At 36.5% G+C, this 18,872-nt stretch overlaps 1 protein-coding gene and 1 pseudogene across 2 annotated transcripts in view; one reads left to right on the forward strand and one right to left on the reverse strand.

Moving 5' to 3' along the window:
• LOC309649444 (uncharacterized protein) overlaps nucleotides 1-18,872 on the forward strand; it is a 500,484-nt gene that overhangs the window by 190,259 nt on the left and 291,353 nt on the right. The window lies entirely within an intron of this gene.
• LOC309649449 (eukaryotic translation initiation factor 4 gamma 2 pseudogene) lies at nucleotides 13,848-17,415 on the reverse strand (annotated as a pseudogene). The gene has a single exon. The product of its transcript is annotated as a eukaryotic translation initiation factor 4 gamma 2 pseudogene (transcript).

An 18,872-nucleotide genomic window follows, 5' to 3' on the forward strand; every position in this document is an offset into this window, starting at 1 on the left:
GACCACCTAGAGGGGTGGGATAGGGAGGGTGGGAGGGAGGGAGATGCAAGAGAGAAGAGATATGGGGACATATGTATATGCATAACTGATTCACTTTGTTATAGAGCAGAAACTGACACACCACTGTAAAGCAATTATACTCTAATAAAGATGTTAAGAAAAAAATCTGCTGTATCATCAGCAATTCATCATGTTCTAGAGTTACGAGGGTCCTCACAAATGACAGAAATTGAAACACAGAATAGAAAACAGAATTGGATAAGGACACACAATCTCCTACCACCTTATTCAAAAAGACACTTGGTATCTCCTTTTGGCCGTTAAGCTTTATCCTCCCATGACTGTTCTCTTTTACTGAAAATGGCAAACTCATGTTCTATTATCCCATACAAATTTTGAAGGGCCTTCACATGATTTGACAGTTTTGATCTTTATAACAGCATACAGTGTTGCTATTTTTTATCCTCACTAATAATAATGACAGCACTATATCAGACCAAATGTTTTGTCTTAAGTCAGATAGTATAGGGCAAAGCCACAATTTCATTACTCAATATTTATTGAGCATCTACCATGAACCAGGTATTATTTTAGACATTGGGGATATACTGGTAAACAAGACAGGAAAAAAAATCCCTGCCCTTATGGGACTTAGATTCTAGTGTAGGTGAAACATAATGAAAAAGTAAATTTAAAATTTCACATATTTGGAGGAAATCAATACAGTAGTGAGGTCGAGAATATGAAGGAAGATTTACTTTAAGCCTTTTAGTCAGGGAAAGCTGTCTGAGGACAGATAACTGAGATGATAAATAAAATTTGAGAAGGAGTCAGGCTTACAAAATTCTGGGGGTAGTGAATTCCAAAGACAGGGAGGAGTAGGTGCAAATGTGGTCAGCAGTATTAAACCTTCAGTCTCCAGATTCTCATTCCAGTGCTCTGTCCAAAATCACTGTTGACTCCTTTCTCCACCTCTGTTTAGAGAAGGTGCTTATAGATAAACTTCTGTTTATGTGAACCCCATATTTATTGGTACTTCAGATGTGCCTCCAGAATGACTCATTCCATTTATAACGTGCCACCATCTGGTACTCCATATATCCATGATAGTGGAGTTGGAAGAGGAGCGCTTTTTCATTTATCTTCCAACATTGCTGCATGCCCATTGTGTTAACATACGGCCCAATTAGCTAGAACAGGGCACTAATGAGGCCAGTTGTAAATTCAATTTTTGTACGGGCCACTTAGTTTTTTATTTTGTTCTGGCTGAAGGTTTGCTCTCCAACTGATTACAGTCTCATTAGTCCCCTCTAGGTTAGCCACTCTGCCAGCGTTTTTGGTGGACCTCTCCCTCTCCCCTCACCCCTATTCCTATTACAGGACCCTCCACAGAGTAGTTGTTCAATTAATGTCAGTTTGTTTCATCTTTTAAAAATTATGTACAGGAAGGACTTGAAGAAAGTTGATTTGTTGTACATCATATATTACGATCTGTATGAACTGTTTCTTTAAAAAAAAACTTTCTGAGGGATTGTAATACTGAAATCCTTAGCACTATATAGTGTACCTATCTTCTCTCTCCTTTACAAAGCATATGCTCCAACCCAACGTTTTGGATCCATGGCTTATTGCATTTATATCCTTTTATGCCTAGATCCACCTGTGCTTCAAGGAAAATTTGAATGCTACTTCTTTTGTGAAGCTCTTCATGATTCCGCCTCCTTTCTTAAAACTCCCATAAGATGTTGTTATCTGTCCACATTTCTTTCATAGAATTTGTCACTTCCTGCTTTGTGTAATTTCTGTGTATCTCTTAACCTCTTCACAGTCCTTAGCTTCTTGAGTGAGGGTTCAATCTCTAAAATCCACTTAAAACCACCAAATAACCTACTTCTCAGGGGAAGAGCATTAACCTTAAAGGCATTCAGAACTGGGTTCAATATTTTTCTTCACCTCTTCTATTTAAAAAAAGAAAGCATTTTCCTTAGATTCTGTTAGATTCAGTTTTTTATCATCTGAGAAATAAGTGTGTAATAATATCTACCTGTGTACTTATTGTAATGACTGAATAAGGTGATGCATGCAAAGTCAGTGTTGTGTAAGATTCTAATTCTGCCACTTAGCTCTGCAATTTAGGAAAATTATTTAACCTGCCTTAACTTCAATATCTTTATCTGTGAAATATAAAAAGTGATGACCCCGATCTTTTAAACTTATTTTGGAAATTAAACGAGTATGAAGTACCTGACATAATTCTCAGCACATATTAACAATTCAATAAAAGCTAATTGTTTGTTTTTGCTGCTGTTGTTCCTATATGACAATCACAGTGCCCGATACATAGTAGAAACTCTATAAGTAATATTTATTGAGTATTGTAGTTAATACTCAAATTACTGGGTATTGATTATGTGCTTAGACTATGTGCTAGGCCCTCTGCTTAACATGAGACACAAAAGTGAACACTAAAGATGTTGAAGTTTATAGATTAGCCAATAAAACATACATTAAAAATATCATTTAATCCTGCATATAAAATATATTCAATGCATGGAGTTGCATAAACTTAAGATTTTACAGGTGAATGACATATACAGGGGAGAAGTCAGAATTCCCTGCACAAATTCTGGGCCTGATATTGCTGTGTTACTGCATGAACGCATCCTTTATTTTTTTTAAGAAACCTGAATTTTTCTATAGATAATAAACCATCAAATTTGGAAACCCAGTCATTTTCTAGATTTGGCTCAAAAGGCAACAAATTTGAAGAATGCAAAACACATTTATTGGGCAAAACTCTCTCCAAGAACCAAAACAAAATGGAAAAGGGAGCATTCCTGGCAGTTTTCCCCCATTTTTTATTGCTTATACAAACTGCTTTTGCAGGATGTACTTTGGACAACTGAATTACGAGCCTTAACTTTAGCACTGTTCATCAATTTATCTTCTGTGACTCAACAGGATCTGACTGGAAGCCAAGGTCATAATTCAGTTGTTCTCAACACATAATATCAAGGGGAAGGAAAGCATCGTGCAAATGAAAACTGGAAAGTACAATTCTGTAAAAGGATTTTTCTCTCCTTCTTACCTTTACAAAGAAGATTTTTAAGCCTTTCTAGTCAGAAGTATTGTGGCACTGGAGGGAGATGAATTTAAGAAAGAAAACAGAAGGAATTCTTGCCTTCTACTACATGAGTCATGTTTTAAATCACTCCTCAAATTATTATTCTCCTTCCTTTACAGGTTGACATAGTGATTTTACTCCCCAAAGTAGAAATAATTAATCAGCACTGTACTGATAATACCTGGTTAATGTTTTAACCTTCTCAGCAATCTATTTTTATACAATTCATACAATGCAAGTTGACTTTCTTCTGTAATTATCACTTAGAAGGAAGCTCTAGTGTGTGTATGTTTCACATGTGTTAAAAAAAACTAAGAAACATTTTAAACAGTGTTATCACATGTCAATCTGATGAAACCAGAAAGAGTATGTATTCTTAATACACCATTAATTAATGTGTGCATTTGCTTATAAAATGAAGAATGTATATTGTTAACAGATTGTGTTTCTTCAATAATGCTATTACTTATATAGGCATTGTGATTAATGAATATCAGAGAGAGAGATAACAGAAAGAAAAAAAAGGAAAGGCAGAAAAAAAGGCACCCATAGTTTTTACCATAGTGCCATAGTACCAAACAAATACTTATAGCATCTTGTATTTTACTTGTCCTTTTTTTTCATTTCTTTTCTTTCTTATTTTGTCTTTGACCAATGTTCTATAATTCTTGTGTTCTACTTTGTACACAATTTTTGTATCCTGCTATTTAAATTTAATATTATAAGATAAGCTTTTTCTCAGGGTATTACAATTCCTGAAAACATAATTTTCATGGATCTCCAATATCTTGTAGAATGTATGCAAATGTGGTAGGATAGATAGAAGTTCTCTGTCTCCAGCCCTTGGAATCCCTCCATTTTCACTCTTGGTTGGGAAGATAACATCTAAGCACAGTAATTGGTTGAACTTATGCTGTGTATGGAGTGAAGCAGAGTGTCTTAGAGACTCCATGGTGAAGACTCCACTATCTCCAACCAAAGTAGCAGTGGCATGAAATGGAGCTTACCAGCTCATGTACAAAGTAGGACAATAAAGCTAGGCCCTAAAGGGAGAAAGGGAGTAAAGCCAGAGGAAGAGGAAGAAAAGGAACCTAGGCATTTCTGGGTGTCCAGAGGAAGAAGACATATGAAGGGGCAGCTGACTAGGAAGAGTAAAGGGAAATATACCATCCAATGGCCTCTGGTATATTTATAACTATAACAATGTAAATTTAGATTCTCTGAAGATTAACTGAATTCAAATGCCTTCCCAGCAGTTGCAAAATATAAGAGCAGACATGACAACTTTTATTTAAACAACAGGCTTTGAATGAACATTGCTTGTTTACAAACTCTATAGTCTATAGGTTTAAAGTGTTCTCCATGTCTGGGATAGGATGGGGCAGGGGAGAGAAGAAAAAAATCTCACCCCAAATAGTTGTAGACTGTCCCTTTTTTATCTGAGCTCAATTCATATTTTGCTTTGCTGTAGGTTATTTATTTCATTGTTTGCATATCTACCTCCCCTACAAACCTGATAGTACAAAACTTTGTGCTTACACACACACACACACACACACACACACACATTTTCCTTCTTTCTGATGAATGACACATTGATTTGATTATATCATTAAAACTTTTGTCCACACATTAATGAAACAATGGAACAAATACTGCCCAGAGAAATGGTTTGAATGTAAAACAAAGAAACAAAAGATAGCCACTTTTCAAAAATATGGTTTGTGCCTTGATTTAAATCCCTGATGTACAGAAAATGTCAATTGAAACACCCAGTGCCCAGGAAATGCAGGGAAATGAGTAACTACTCATCATTTGGCCAAAAGCTTTCTCAGCAATCAATGCATGAACGATTAAAAGGTTGGGAGGTGGGGATAGAGGTTGTTCTTTGGAGGGAAGAGCTGATCCAAGGGGAGAGTCCCTTGGAAATTCATTAGAGCCTGGTTGGAAGTCAAAAATAAAGAACCTAAAATGATCCTGTGCTCCCCGACCCACACCACACAAATGATGATGGAATGCATCTGTGAACCTTTCCTGATGCCTCCATCCTGAATTAATCACTCTTCCTACCCTGAACACATGGCAATTTGCTTCAAACCCTATTTGGAATGCGTATTGCACTGGCTTCTTTTAAACTTAGTTGTATGCTTGCCTATCTTTCCTACCGAACTGTAAGATTTTCCAGGCTAGAATCCTTATCTGCAAGCCTACCCCTGGTTTTCAGTCTGAAGTGCTGTGTATTTAATTGATATGAATTATTTAAAATTAAAATGTGATTTCTTCAAACATAATAGATTATTCAGATTTGATAAAATGTATGGAATGTTCAAGCTTTTTTAATATTATTGCTGATAGGACCAGCTTTTTTGTGAAAAGGGAAAGCATATGTATCTATTTGTGAGTAAGGAAGTGACTGAGAGAAACAGGCAGACCAAGAGACAGAGAAACAGAACAGGCTCTGTATGTCTTCAAGATTTCTGTTTTAAGGTTAGCCTTTAATTTGATATTAAAATAGTTATATTGTATAATTTCTCAGATCTATTAACTCATTTGAGTTAAAACATGGTTTATATTAATCAGCATATAAGTGATTCAGGAAAACAAAGGTAAGAATAAAGAATATGATATAGAGTATAAATAATAAACTGTTCAAAACAGAAAGGACTAAGGCATTATTCCAAAACCAACCCACCACATACAATTTCAGATTTAATTTTTTTTTTTTAAGATTGAGTTCTATTTGGTTCATTTGGGGAAAAGCAAAAATATTTCCACTTCCAAAAATACACTGAAAACCACTGACAGTTTCCTTCCTTCTCTAACAATTAGTGTATCAATGACAAAGTTATTATCATTTGGGCACATTAATTTGAGTAACTATCAGTAATCTATGGAGCATGATAGTGTTATTATGATTCCTTTCAACAAAATGAAATATGACACTAATAAGAATAATGTTGTAACTAACATTTGCATCATATGATAGCTTACAAAGCATTTTCACATGTTGAACTCAGTAATAATACCTAACATGTTTTGAGTACTCACTGTCTGCCAGGCATAAAACTAATTTTTGGTAGATTACTGCCTTTAATTTTACATCAATACCATAAGGTTGGCATTCCTATCATCATTCCAATTTAACTGATGGGAAAGATGTATCTCAAGTCATCTCAAAGATGACTTGCCAAAGGTTACACAGTGGTTGATGTAGGTTTGGTTTTTATTTTAATTTTTTAATTGCAATACACAAGTTGATATATAATATTATATAAGTTACATGTGTACAATATAGTGAGTTACAATTTTTAGAGGTTATACTCCATTTATAGATATTATACAATATTTTCTATATTCCCTGTGTTGTGCAGTATACCCTTGTAGCTTATTATATACCTAATAGTTTATATCTTTCTACCCTACCCCTATATTGCCCCTCCCCTTCCCTCTCCCCACTGGTAACCACTACTTTGTTCTCTATATTGGTGAGTTTCCTTGTTCCGTTATATTCACTAGTTTGTTGTATTTTTTTAAGATTCCACATATAAGTGATATCATACAGTATTTGTCTTTCTCTGACTTGTTTCACTTAGCATAATGCCCTGCAAGTCCATTCATGTTGCTGCTAATGGCAAAATTTCCATCTTTTTAAAGTTGAGTGGTATTCCATTGTGATATATATATATATATATCTATCTCAATCACATCTTCTTTATCTATTCATCTGTTGATGGACTCTTAGGTTGCTTCCATATCTTGGCAACTGTAAATAATGTTGTTATGAACATCGGGGTGCATGGAACTTTTCAAATTAGTGTTCTTGGTTTTTTCATTTATATACCAAGGAGTGGAATTGCTGTTCTTTTCATATATATATATCAAAGAGTTCTATTTTTAGTTCTTTGAGAACCCTCCATACTGTTTTTAACAGTGGCTGCACCAATTTACATTCTAATCAACAGTGTATGAGGATTCCCTTTTCTCCACATTCTCGCCAACATTTGTTATTTGTGTTCTTTTTGATGCTAGCCATCATGACAGGTGTGAGGTGATATCTCATTGTGGTTCTGATTTGCATTTCCCTGATGATTAGCAATGTTGAGCATCTCTTCATATGCCTGTTATCCATTTGCATTTCCTTTTTGGAAAAATGTCTATTCAGTTCTGCCCATTTTTTAATTGGGTTGTTTGGGTTTTTTTGATGTTGAGTTGTGTGATCTGTTTATATATGTTGGATATTAACCCCTGATCAGTCATATCATTTGCAAATATTTTCTCCAATTTAGTAGGTTGTCTTTTCATTTTGTCAATGGTTTCCTTTGCTGTGCAAAAGCTTTTAAGTTTAATTAGGTCCCATTTGTTTATTTTTGCTTTTATTTCCTTTGTTTTAGGAGATGGATCCAAAAAAATATTGCTATGATTTATGTCAAAGAGTGTTCCACCTATGTTTCCCTCTAGGATTTTTATGGTGTCTGGTCTTACATTTATATCTTTAATCCATTTTCAGTTTATTTTTGTATATGGTGTTAGAGAATGTTCTAATTTCAGTCTTTTACATGTAGCCATCCCGTTTTCCCAGCATCATTTATTGAAGAGACTGTCTTTTCTCTATTGTATATTCTTGCCTCATTTGTCCATAGACTGATTGACCATAAGTGTGTGGGTATATTTCTGGGCTCTCTATTCTGTTTCACTGAATTATGTGGCTGTTTTTGTGCCAGTACCAAACTGTTTCAATTACTGTAGCTTTGTAGTATAGTCTGAAGCCAGGGACTGTGATTCCTCCAGCTCTGTTCTTCTTTCTCAAGATTGTCTTGGCTATTCAGGGTCTTTTGTTTTTCCATACAAATTTTAAACAAAGGTAGTTTATTTCTACTTTTAAATGCTATGGTATATGGCCTCCTTTAAAATAATATTGCCATTAAAGTTTGGCCAGGAAATAAATATTTAATCCATGTCTATTACCTTTTGAATTTTAAGCCATGTTTTTTTAAAATAGTATTTTATGTTTATAAAACAATGCAAAATAAGTAACATTATCCTTATTGTGTAGATGATAAAACTAAGGCAATGCTAGGGTGACTCAGTTAAAACTGGCATAGTTGGCACTCAAATTCCTGTTGTTTGACACTGAACCCTAGAATCTTTCCACTGTGGCTTACTGAAGAGCACAAATGGGTTTCAAATGTGCCAAAAGAAGAATGAAGGTTTTAGATATAGAAGACTCTTCAAAATGGGAAAATATTAGGGAATTTACATCTGGAAAACATAGGTTCTTATGGGGATACCTCAATCCAAGGAGAAAAAGACTTGACTTCATCATCTCTGTAGTCAAGTTTTAGCAACTACACACCATATAGGTTAGAAAGGAAAAGGTTTTGTTGTTGTTGTTGTTGTTTTTAAAGTTGTTAAAAGCACAGTCATATAGTGAATTAAATTCAATCCATTGAATGGCATGGCACAAATACAACTATCAAATACTAAGAGAGAAGAGTTTGTTGGTGATGCACAGTCTCTCAGATTTGTTACCAGCTTTGACCTTGTACCTTTAAGATACACAGACTAATCTTTATACAATGAATTAGGACTATTTTAGAGTTAAAGAAGATCCCTCTCTATGTAAGACAGTCACCAAAATTCACCAATCTCCTTCCATTTTGTTTCAACTGTTTCATATTTTACCCTCACTTTAATGGCTTCAACCCTGTTCTTTTTGATGTGAAATAGCTTCCTAAATTTTGATTTTAGGTGGCTTCTAAGAACTTTGGTGACACACTCTCTTTGGGTCTTGCATTCCTGGCTTCTTTGGTTAGAGCAGTAGACCTAAGTGGAATTGACCAAATACTTCAGGCTCTTAGCAGTCTAGGCAAATGTTGGATTGAGTTTTCCCATTCTCTTTGAAACTGGGTGTGGGAATGTGACTTGTTTTTTTCTAAGAAATGAGAGATGAAGTGATATGTCACTTCTGGATGAAAACTTAAAGAGGGAGGCCACAATTCATCAGATTGCCTTTGTACCGCTGTGGTTAATGTAGAAGTACATTTAGATAAAATGTCTTTCAGCCTGGTTCCCTGAATTGTCACAATGAATAGGACCCTTATTTTAATCCCCACAACTAAAGCTAATAACTGAGATTTGGGGGTTCTTTGTTACTTGGGCATACCTAAACATATATTACTGTTACGGGGAGATTAACTGACCTTATTACTGGCATTTCAAACAAAACTTTCTGGTCTCTATCTGTTCCTGTCCATCCCAACCCTTAATGTGTATAGATTCTTAATTCATGGATATACATAAGCATTAATTGCCACAAATGCTAAAACCATCCAAGTTAAACACTTATTTTTTTCAACAATTATTTTTATGCCCAGAGTCATTTCTACTGTTTCAATAATTTTACCCTTTTCAAACACCCACTTGTTACCCTCTTACTTTTATGACAAAGGAGAGTGTGCATGAGGATATTATGCCTCATAAAACTGCATATTATAACAGTGTCTATGGAGAAATATATTTTCCTGAGATTGGAGGTACTTATCATTTGTGGAGTTCAAGCGTAGCACCAAAATCAACCTTTTTAGATTCATTTAACATAAATGCAACTTTTCTCTTTCTAAAACCAAAGGCTGGAAACTACCTACACAAATCTTCATAATGTATCTTTGACATCAACTAGCACTTAAAAAACATTCTGATGTGTTAAGTATAAAGGAATCAGAGATATGCTGATTGAATTTTCCATTGAAGTTGAACATTTTAAAGAAAAAGACAAGAAAGAAAAAAAGTTGGGGGATGCATGTTGCTCTTTGCTTCACACAGAACATTTGAAAATCTGCCTGACCTCTTTTTTTTTTTTTTTTAATTTATTTTCTGACCTCTTATTTTTATTTATTTAAATTAACAGCAGCAGCACTCACTGCCATCTGGTCCACAGGCACAGTGAGCTAATTTAAAAAAAAAAAAAAAAAAAAAGGAACTTCAAACTATCATTTAAACCTTTTAAAATAATTCAGCCAATACAAGGGTTGAGAAGCATCACTTGGATTGGCATACCAGAGGAACTAGGTCCCAGGGGTCAGTAAATCTGGATTTAGCCAGAGCCGTGTGTCGAGAAAATTTTGATGGAGACTTCCCCAGGAGTAACTGTACATTCCCAAGGAAGAACTTAGAATGGAATGAAAACTGGGCTGCACCCAATGCTAAATGCAACTATTTGGAAGACTTCCCACTCTTTTATCTCCCCAGCTCAGATTATAAACTTTGTTCGCAGTTTCAGTTTTTGGTGTTTTTGTCTCTACATAGTACTCCAGTTTGAAATCTTATTCCACATTGGGAATACATCCCGTCAAAGCAACAGCATCCTATATTCATTTTGCATTCTATAGGTCATTGATTTTTTCATTTAGTTTGAAATGTCTTGAAGCCCTCATCAAAGGTGATGCTAAAAGAACAATTTTAATAAGTCATCTAGTGCTTCTCTCAGCCCACACATATTTTTTGGCAGCACAGGAATATTGCTTTCTGCCATCTGTGCAGAATAGAACTTGGATTTTTGCTCAGGGTCAGTTAGAATGTGCTTAAGACCCAATGTGTAGCTAGGCTTTGATTCTTGCTCTAAACTTTTGGTATGTGTTGTTTAGAATTTAAAGTGGTTTCACTAAAATCTTCTCTTTTTTTTCTGTAGCTGACATATTGTACTAATAAAGTTTAAAATAAATTCTTTTCAGTAGTAGTTGGTTGTTTTGTCTTTATGGCGATCTAATCTAACAGCATTTCATTCAGTTTGTTTTGAAGATACACTCTGGGAGAGGAATAATTTAAGAATCCACGACAGTCGTGGTATACACCAAGGTATAAACACAAAATCTGACTGAGGAATGTCTATGCACCAAGCAAATTTCTCAGTAATATTTGTGCTTGATATTTTCATTCCCATTCTGACAGATGAAGAAACTGAGGCTCAATAATGATACACAACTAGTAAGAAGTAGAATTAGTCTGTTAACTTAGGTTTGTGTTGTGCCAAAGCTTATGTTCTACTTAAAGAAACACACTCCAATAATATTCACTTCTTTTCAGTAAAGATGGATAAATTCCTATTATTTGCTGAGGACTGAAAGTTTACATACTTTCTTCCTGGGTAGATTGAATTTTACAGTCTCAGGGCCATGTTCAGGGTATGTGGTAGAATTACAGCCATTAAATATTCTTTTAATAAGCAAAAACTGAGAACAGGAGAGAGAGGGTGGGTGAAAGGACCATCCAAATCTCTTGTAGGAGAGCAATAGGAAGCCCCGCAATAAATCTTATGAAAATTCAAAGCAAATAAATTCTATCATCATAAAGATTAGCTAGTTAATCTTTAACTAGGCTTCCATTAAAATAGTAGACACATATCAATAAAAATGACACAGGTCACTTTAGCTACCATGTACTCAGAGAGGGGGGTTCCAACAGAAATTTTCTTTAAAATACAACAAACACACTTTAGTTATTGTGAATGAGAGAGAAAAGTACAGCTGTCCACACTGATATCCCAACTCTGGCCTATATGATGGTCTTACACAGACAGACACACACACACACGATGAGGGTCTCATACAGACAGACACACACATGCATGCACACGCCATGTGCACACACTCTCTTTTAAAATAGATTTTGGTGTTTATAAATACAAGATGACCAATATTATACATGTTACAACAAATTTTGATTGTATTTCTTATATTTCTTTGGTGTTTCCTTTTCTCTCTTTTTATTTATTTAGTTAGTTATGGTAGTAACTATAACAGTCATTTAGTATCACTTCTGCTTCAGTAAATTACCTTGCTTTATCCCAGGAAAAAAACAAACAAACAAACATAAAAATACAACTAAAACGCAAAGAAGAATGTAATAAGCCCTAGAACAATATATGCATTGCACTGAGATAGGATTAGCTCCTTCAGAAAGTGGTAGGGTTTAGCACAAGAGGTATGAGAGTGGACCCCCAGGGATATTCTTAATGGGAGATTGCCACTAGGAAAAAAAAAAAAGAAAAACAGGAAAAATGAAAACATGGTTAACCACAGAAAAAAGAAAAGAGAGGATAGGGTAACCAGTAAGAAAGTAAACTATATTATTTTCCCAGTGCCACATCCTGGGCCAAAAATCTTGCTCATTCAGGGAATTGGCAGAGATGAATCATTTTTCTCATTTTCAGTTTTTGGTACATTCTTTCTGAGCAGCTCATTTGAAGAATGTAAACTCCAGGAACATGGATCTGTGTATCCCAGAGCTTTCGGAGTGATGAGAAGCCTGGCTGTTGGTTGAATGAAGAAGCAAGAATACCCTAGTGTCTGACACCAAGTCCTAGGTGTGTGCCCTTAACCTGCCTCTATCTCCAGCCTCAGCTCTTGCCACATCATAGTTAACCCACTGCAGCCTCACAGGTCTGCTTCTCACCAATGAGTCCTCCAAGCTACTGGCATTTGTTGTGGTCTGAAACCCTACGTCATCCTGCCCAATAGATACATAGTATGAGCCACAAAGCAAGTCTTATGTGTAATTACAAATTTTCTAGTAACCACACTAAAAAAGTAAATTAGACAGATGAAGTTAATTTTGACAGTAATTTTTTATTTAACCCAATATATCCAAAACATTAACATTTGAGAAGTAGTCTATATAAAAATGGAGGTATGAACAAGGTATTTTATTTTCTTTTTATTTTTATAATAACATGTAGAAGTTTTTGTGTATACTGGACTTACAGCACACCTGAATTTACACTAGCCATTTTTCATGTCCTGCATTGGACAGTGCAGTTCAAACCCTTACTGTCTTCACTATCCTCCCTCCGCCTTTCCCTGAGAAGCTGTTCTAATCTGCTATTATGGCTTAGAGAAAAGCTCCCCTTTCTGGAGATGAGATTTTACCTCTATATTATATACTTTCTTATAAAATTCTTCATTATAGCAATTCTATGCTAATGAGTAATAACTCTTGGTGTTATCAGTTTAAAGTCTGTATTCCTCACTAGACTGAAGGCTCCAGGAACACTTCTTTCATATTAATCCTTATATCCCCTGTGCTTACATAATATCCAACAAGAGGAGACATTTAATTAATACCTATTGAATAATCATTATTTAGTGCCTCTGACCCTTTATTTCCTCATCTATATAACAGGGATAAAAACGCCTATCTTATAGAGTGATTATAAGAATTAAACAACTTCATACATTCATGCATGTTTGTGTATGTGTGTGTGTGTCTGTCTGTCTGTACTTAGAACAATGGCTAATACATCATAAGTTCTATATAGGGTCTGGCTTTTGGTAACAGTCATAGCAGTACGACTAAATCTAATTTTGTGAGGATTAAGGCAGACAGTAGATTGAGGAGGGTGTCTGGCATATGATAGTGCTACTTTTAAAAATTTTGTTATGCTCAGCCTATTATTTCATATAAATGTCATAGAATATGCTCTAGTAATTAAACCTCTTAGTATTAGTTTGTAGTCCCAACCTTGGATTGCAATACTCTTAAGAGGCCCAGGAAAATAAAGAATATTCTTCATTTAACAGCAGCCTGCACATATAATTACTAGAAGAAATGCAGAATTAAGCTTTAATTAAGGCCCACATGAGACTGCTTGGTGAATGTGTCTAGGTGGTAATATTGCTTATCTGTAAACCATAACTTCTAGAGTTTAGTATGTTCCCTTCCATCAATGTTTTTTTTCCAAGTATCACAATGTTTATTGATAGATACAAATATATAAAATCAGGGCATGAACATGACTTGATAAATTAAGTAGACTTAATTTCAATACTATAATACAAGGGACCAATTCAAATTCTCACCATTAGTTTCACACCCACAAAGACCACTTCAAGGGCACTTAAAATCTCAAAACTTACCAGTTTTGTGCAAGTAAACCATGTTTCTTTTAAAAAGACTTGTGCACTTGCCCAGGCTCAAGGATATTAAAATCTAGCACATAAAACCCATTACTAGAGGTAGAAATACTGGCAATATACTATTACGGCAGCAACCATCAATTACAGTTAAGAATTTTTCTGTAACAACCAAATGGATAAGTAAATATTGCAACAACTCAAGTATTACTGAGCAGAGTGCATTTCTACAGTATTCAGTGTTGCTATTCAGTTTTCTAACTTAAAACAACCTATGATAACTGGCAGCAAAGAAGGTTCTTGCAGTAGACTGCCTCTGCTTGAGAACTTATGATGTAATTATTGCATGCTGCTAATATACTATCTAAACATTAAAGATACTCCTAAAATATTTGATGGTAGACTATGATTAAGACATTACACTGCAAAAAAACCTTATGCAGAAAGAAATCCTGACATGCTTCTGCTTTAAATATTGTGCAAACATTACAACAGAATGAATTTTCGCAGTGGTTAGGTCAAATGCAGTTACGTCATAGCAACGGTATGTTTTGTGCAATTTAAGGCTTTGGCTGATTCTTTTAGTCAGCTTCTTCCTCTGATTCTTCTTCTTCAGCAGTTTCTAGCCAGGTTAGTCACTGATTCACCTGGAACAAAGCCTTGCCTTTCCCTGGGAACTCTTGGGTTATATCTTCTTTCCAAGCCAAGAAACCTCTTCTTCAATAATTTCCATGTCATAGAAGTGAACAAAAAAGCAGAGCAGCATGCCTTTCGGGAAGTTGCTATTGTAGCAGTGCACCTGAAGAACACAGAGGGCACTGACTTGTAGATCAACGTGATCATGAAGGAATTTCTGCATTACTGGCTTGAAGGAAAGAAGCAATTGTTTTTCCTGCTCTCTTCTTTGGAAGGAGAAGAGGAAGAATCTCTTTCATCACTGGGTGGGTTTACTTCACTAGAAATGTACTGTAAGAAGCCAGCCACTAAGATGTGCACAAATCCTTTACTTACATGAAGTTTGGGAGAGATGTTATCTTTAATCCACTTATATATGGTTTGAGGGGATGATCCAACTTTGCTTTACCAGTGCCTTCTCCAATTTGAGGAGTGGGAATAAGAAACCCAGTCCCTTTCCTCCCAAGATCTCCAACATGTGGTCCTTATTCCGATCAATTTCTGGGAGCATTTTCTGCATATTAACCTTGCTTTGTTGGAAAAGCTCTGTTAACCACTCTGGATCTTGTAATTTAGTTAATTGCTGAAGACAAAGTAAGAAGAGAGGAAAATGGGTGCCACTTTCCAGTGGTTGAGCTAGTTCTGAAATGCTCACCAGCTCCGAAATGATAGCTTGAGCTGCAAACTGTGCTAAATATGATTTCACCAAGGGGATGTCAATCTCCAGTTTGGGGCACTGGTCCCATATATTCAGGAAAGCCTGCATGAAGTTGTCACTTGTGGCCATCCCTTCCTGTTTGAGTAAACTGATCAAAGAACTTGCTTTTTCTTTATCTTCATCACTTCTATCTAGTGACAGGATGATTACTTTGCTTAATATCTCAGGGAGAAAGTGTTTAGGAGCCCTCATGTCTCTTACACCATTGACAGCTTCGTTTGCATTTCCACTATTCAGATACTTGGTTACAACAGTTTTGGTTAGTTTAAGCAGTTCTTCCTTTGATGGTGGTGGCTTTTTACTGGTCTTGGCAGGCTTTTCCTGAATAAGTGGTGGATTAGTTTTGAGACCAAGTTGAGGTGTCTGTCCCAGAGGTGGTGTTTGAGTGTGTGGTGGTTGTGCACTAGGAGGAATCATAGTTATCTGGGGCTGAAGCTTTGGCACTTGATTTTTATTCATTAGGAAAGACTGAGCAGGCCTCAGGCTAATCTCATCTGCATTAAGCTGTCCTTTCTTAGAAAACTGAGGTGGCATAGCCTTCAACTGTCCTTGCAGCTGGGATAAAATTCCCTGACTCTGGTTATGGTAGAGCTGGCTTAGCCCCTGGCTTTTCATAAACTTGCCTCCCATCTCCCCAAACTGTGATTGTGTGGGAGGTATGATGTGTCCCCCATGGCCGCTGAAGAGTTGATTTGAACAATGACGCCCCATAGTGGGTGAAAATCTATCCTGGATAACTCCTGGACCAGTACCAATTCTGCTACCTGGCATTTGTCCAAACATATCAGCAAGTCCTCCAAGTGGGACCCTATCCATTGTCATCCTGGGTGGCATGAACGGTCCCTCCAGAAAGAAGTCACTTCTCATCCCTTGAGCCATAGGAACAGGAATAAATACTCCTAGATCTTTTACTGCATCTTGACGGATTTGATTGATCATCTTTGGTCCATTGTCAAGAAAAGGCTTGTGAGGAACCCAATGGTGTTCTCTCAGCTCTATGGTATGCTGCAGCAGGAAACGAATCCTCACCAGCAATTCCTTACTTAACATCAAGGAGCACATTTGGGCAAAATACTGATCCATTAAGGACTTGGCTCTTTCCTGGTCTAATCTAGGTCCCACTGTCCTCATTATCTGACAGAGGCACTCCAAATCCTCTCCCATATCTTTGAGTTGGAGTCTCTTCTTTTTTTCCAAAAGTGTTTTGGAAGGATAGGTTCATAAATAAGATCAAGCTTTCCAAGTTCTCCAACGAATTTGATGTTCCCCAACATCTTGATCTTAGCAATGGCTCTCTGTTCCTCCTCCTCGGGGAGGAGGGGATTTTCACGCTTATCATAGATATAAACATTTCTGGTTCGGTTTTCAAATTCATCTTGTAATTTGGAAATTCAGAGGCGTCTGAATGTTGTGCTTTGCTTCTGTCCTGGTTGACCCTCTGCTGCTGGGCCATCAAAGTTTGGTTCATCTTCTGCCAATCGCAGACATAGCTGAACATACAGCGAGCTATACTTTGGCTCTTCTAGGGCTTTGTCCACAATCAGCAGTATGACCCCTTTAAGGATGAGTTTAGACTCTACACCCACAATGAGGAGCTCAAGGCATAGCTTGTCAGACTTCTCAGGAGTAAGCTTACCTAGTATGCCTCTTACTTTCCTGAAGATTGCATCATGTTGTTCTTTTTCATTTGCGTAGTTGTTTGCTACGGAGTTGTCATCTCATCTAGTGTTTCCTGCAGGAATCGATTTCTGCGCGTTTTGCCCTGGGGATTTCCCCGGGAACTCGCTGTTGACAGCAGTCTTGAGATAGTGCTGAGGTGCACCCCTGCTTCCTCCTCCGCCAGAAGAAGCACTGAAAGGAGAAGCACCGCCTTCTGCAATCTCACTTTTCACTTTGGCAGCTCGACAACGAAGAATCTTCAAAAGAATAATATTAATGGATGGGGTGGGGAGGGAAGGGGATGGGAGAAATGAAAAACCTTCACCGAGAACTCAGCATTTGCCACTGCAGCTGCCTCCTCAGGATCTGGTCATCGGGGACGGGGAAGGGATGGGGAGGGGAACGGAAAAGAAAAAAGGCGGAGGGAAGGGGGAGGAAGGAGTCGCCCCTTCCAGCAATGTTATGTGATTTATGAAGGCATTTGAGTTCCTGTAGTTTTATTTGTCTAATGAGAGGTAGGACTGGTGATTCTTTATTTCCTAAATTTGGGCCAGTCATGAAAATTTGTCCCCATAACTGATTCTTCTTTACCCCCTCTGCAGAGACATACACTGTTAATCAGCTTATTGTACTTTCCTTTTCCTTTCATTGTCTTTACTCCTTCCATCTGAAGTGTAGTTGTGATAAAGTCAGTCGAGCCTCCTGCAGGCTAATGTGGACTGGGAAATAATGGGTTACACCTATAAGGTCTCTCTAGCTTGCAAATGATAAGAATCCGTAATGACTATCCAGTCCATCCTACATGCAAATAGTAATCTAATAGTATAAAATGGTTGTAAAGATAACCCAATGTCCCAGGCAAGGATTTAAAACGTGCTTTTTTTTTTTTTTTAAAGTATAGTTGATTTACAATGTTGTGTTAGTTTCTGGTGTATGGAAAAGTGATTCAGATATATATAAACACACACACATACACATATGATTCAGATATATATACACACACATACATATACGCACATACATATTCATATATATATTCTTTTTCATATTCTTTTCCATTATGGCTTATTACAGGATATTAAATATGGTTCCTTGTGCTATACAGTAGGACCTTGTTTAAAAAGTCTTTTTTAAAAAGCAGATGTTAACCCTCAAGAGGGAGCCATCTACAACTCAGTATAAAGAACTTAGTTGCCACAATAACCCTTTGTTCTGGACAAAAGTCTGATATGTTCACTGATTTCTACAATCAAAAGATGACTACATGGTGAAATTAGGCTGATTTTCCTTACTGAGGCCCAATGGTCAGTAAGTGGTCAGAATGGCCAGTAGGGATATGGAGATCCTATGGGTCACAGGCAGGAGTGGAGGTACCACCAAATTGCAGCTCAGATTATCACCAAGAGAAAAGTTAATGGCTTTTAGTCAAGAAAGTCAAGATAAGTGGGCTTTCAAAGTAAGGGAAGCAAGAAATTGGAGACCTGTGGAGGACAAAAAAGAAAGGGGAGTAGCTGGAGAAGGGTTACTGTGCACATTTCATATTTAACACTCGATAATGCCTCTGCCTGTGGGTAAAAGCTAAATAAATTAGAAAATGTTAGTAGGATTTATCATGCATCATGCAAATAAAAAGGTTGGAATTCAGTCTAATGTGAGTTAGTTTGAATTCTGAAACCACAATTTAATAGCTGCGTGCTCTTTGTCTGCTTACTTAAGCTTGATAAGCTTCCACAGTCTCTACTTCTAAAGTAACAGGGAAATGCCTATGGTAAAGATTTCTTTTTTGTTT

Source organism: Balaenoptera physalus (assembly GCF_965194825.1).
Source record: "Balaenoptera physalus genome assembly, chromosome: 19".
Lineage (NCBI taxonomy): Eukaryota > Metazoa > Chordata > Mammalia > Artiodactyla > Balaenopteridae > Balaenoptera > Balaenoptera physalus.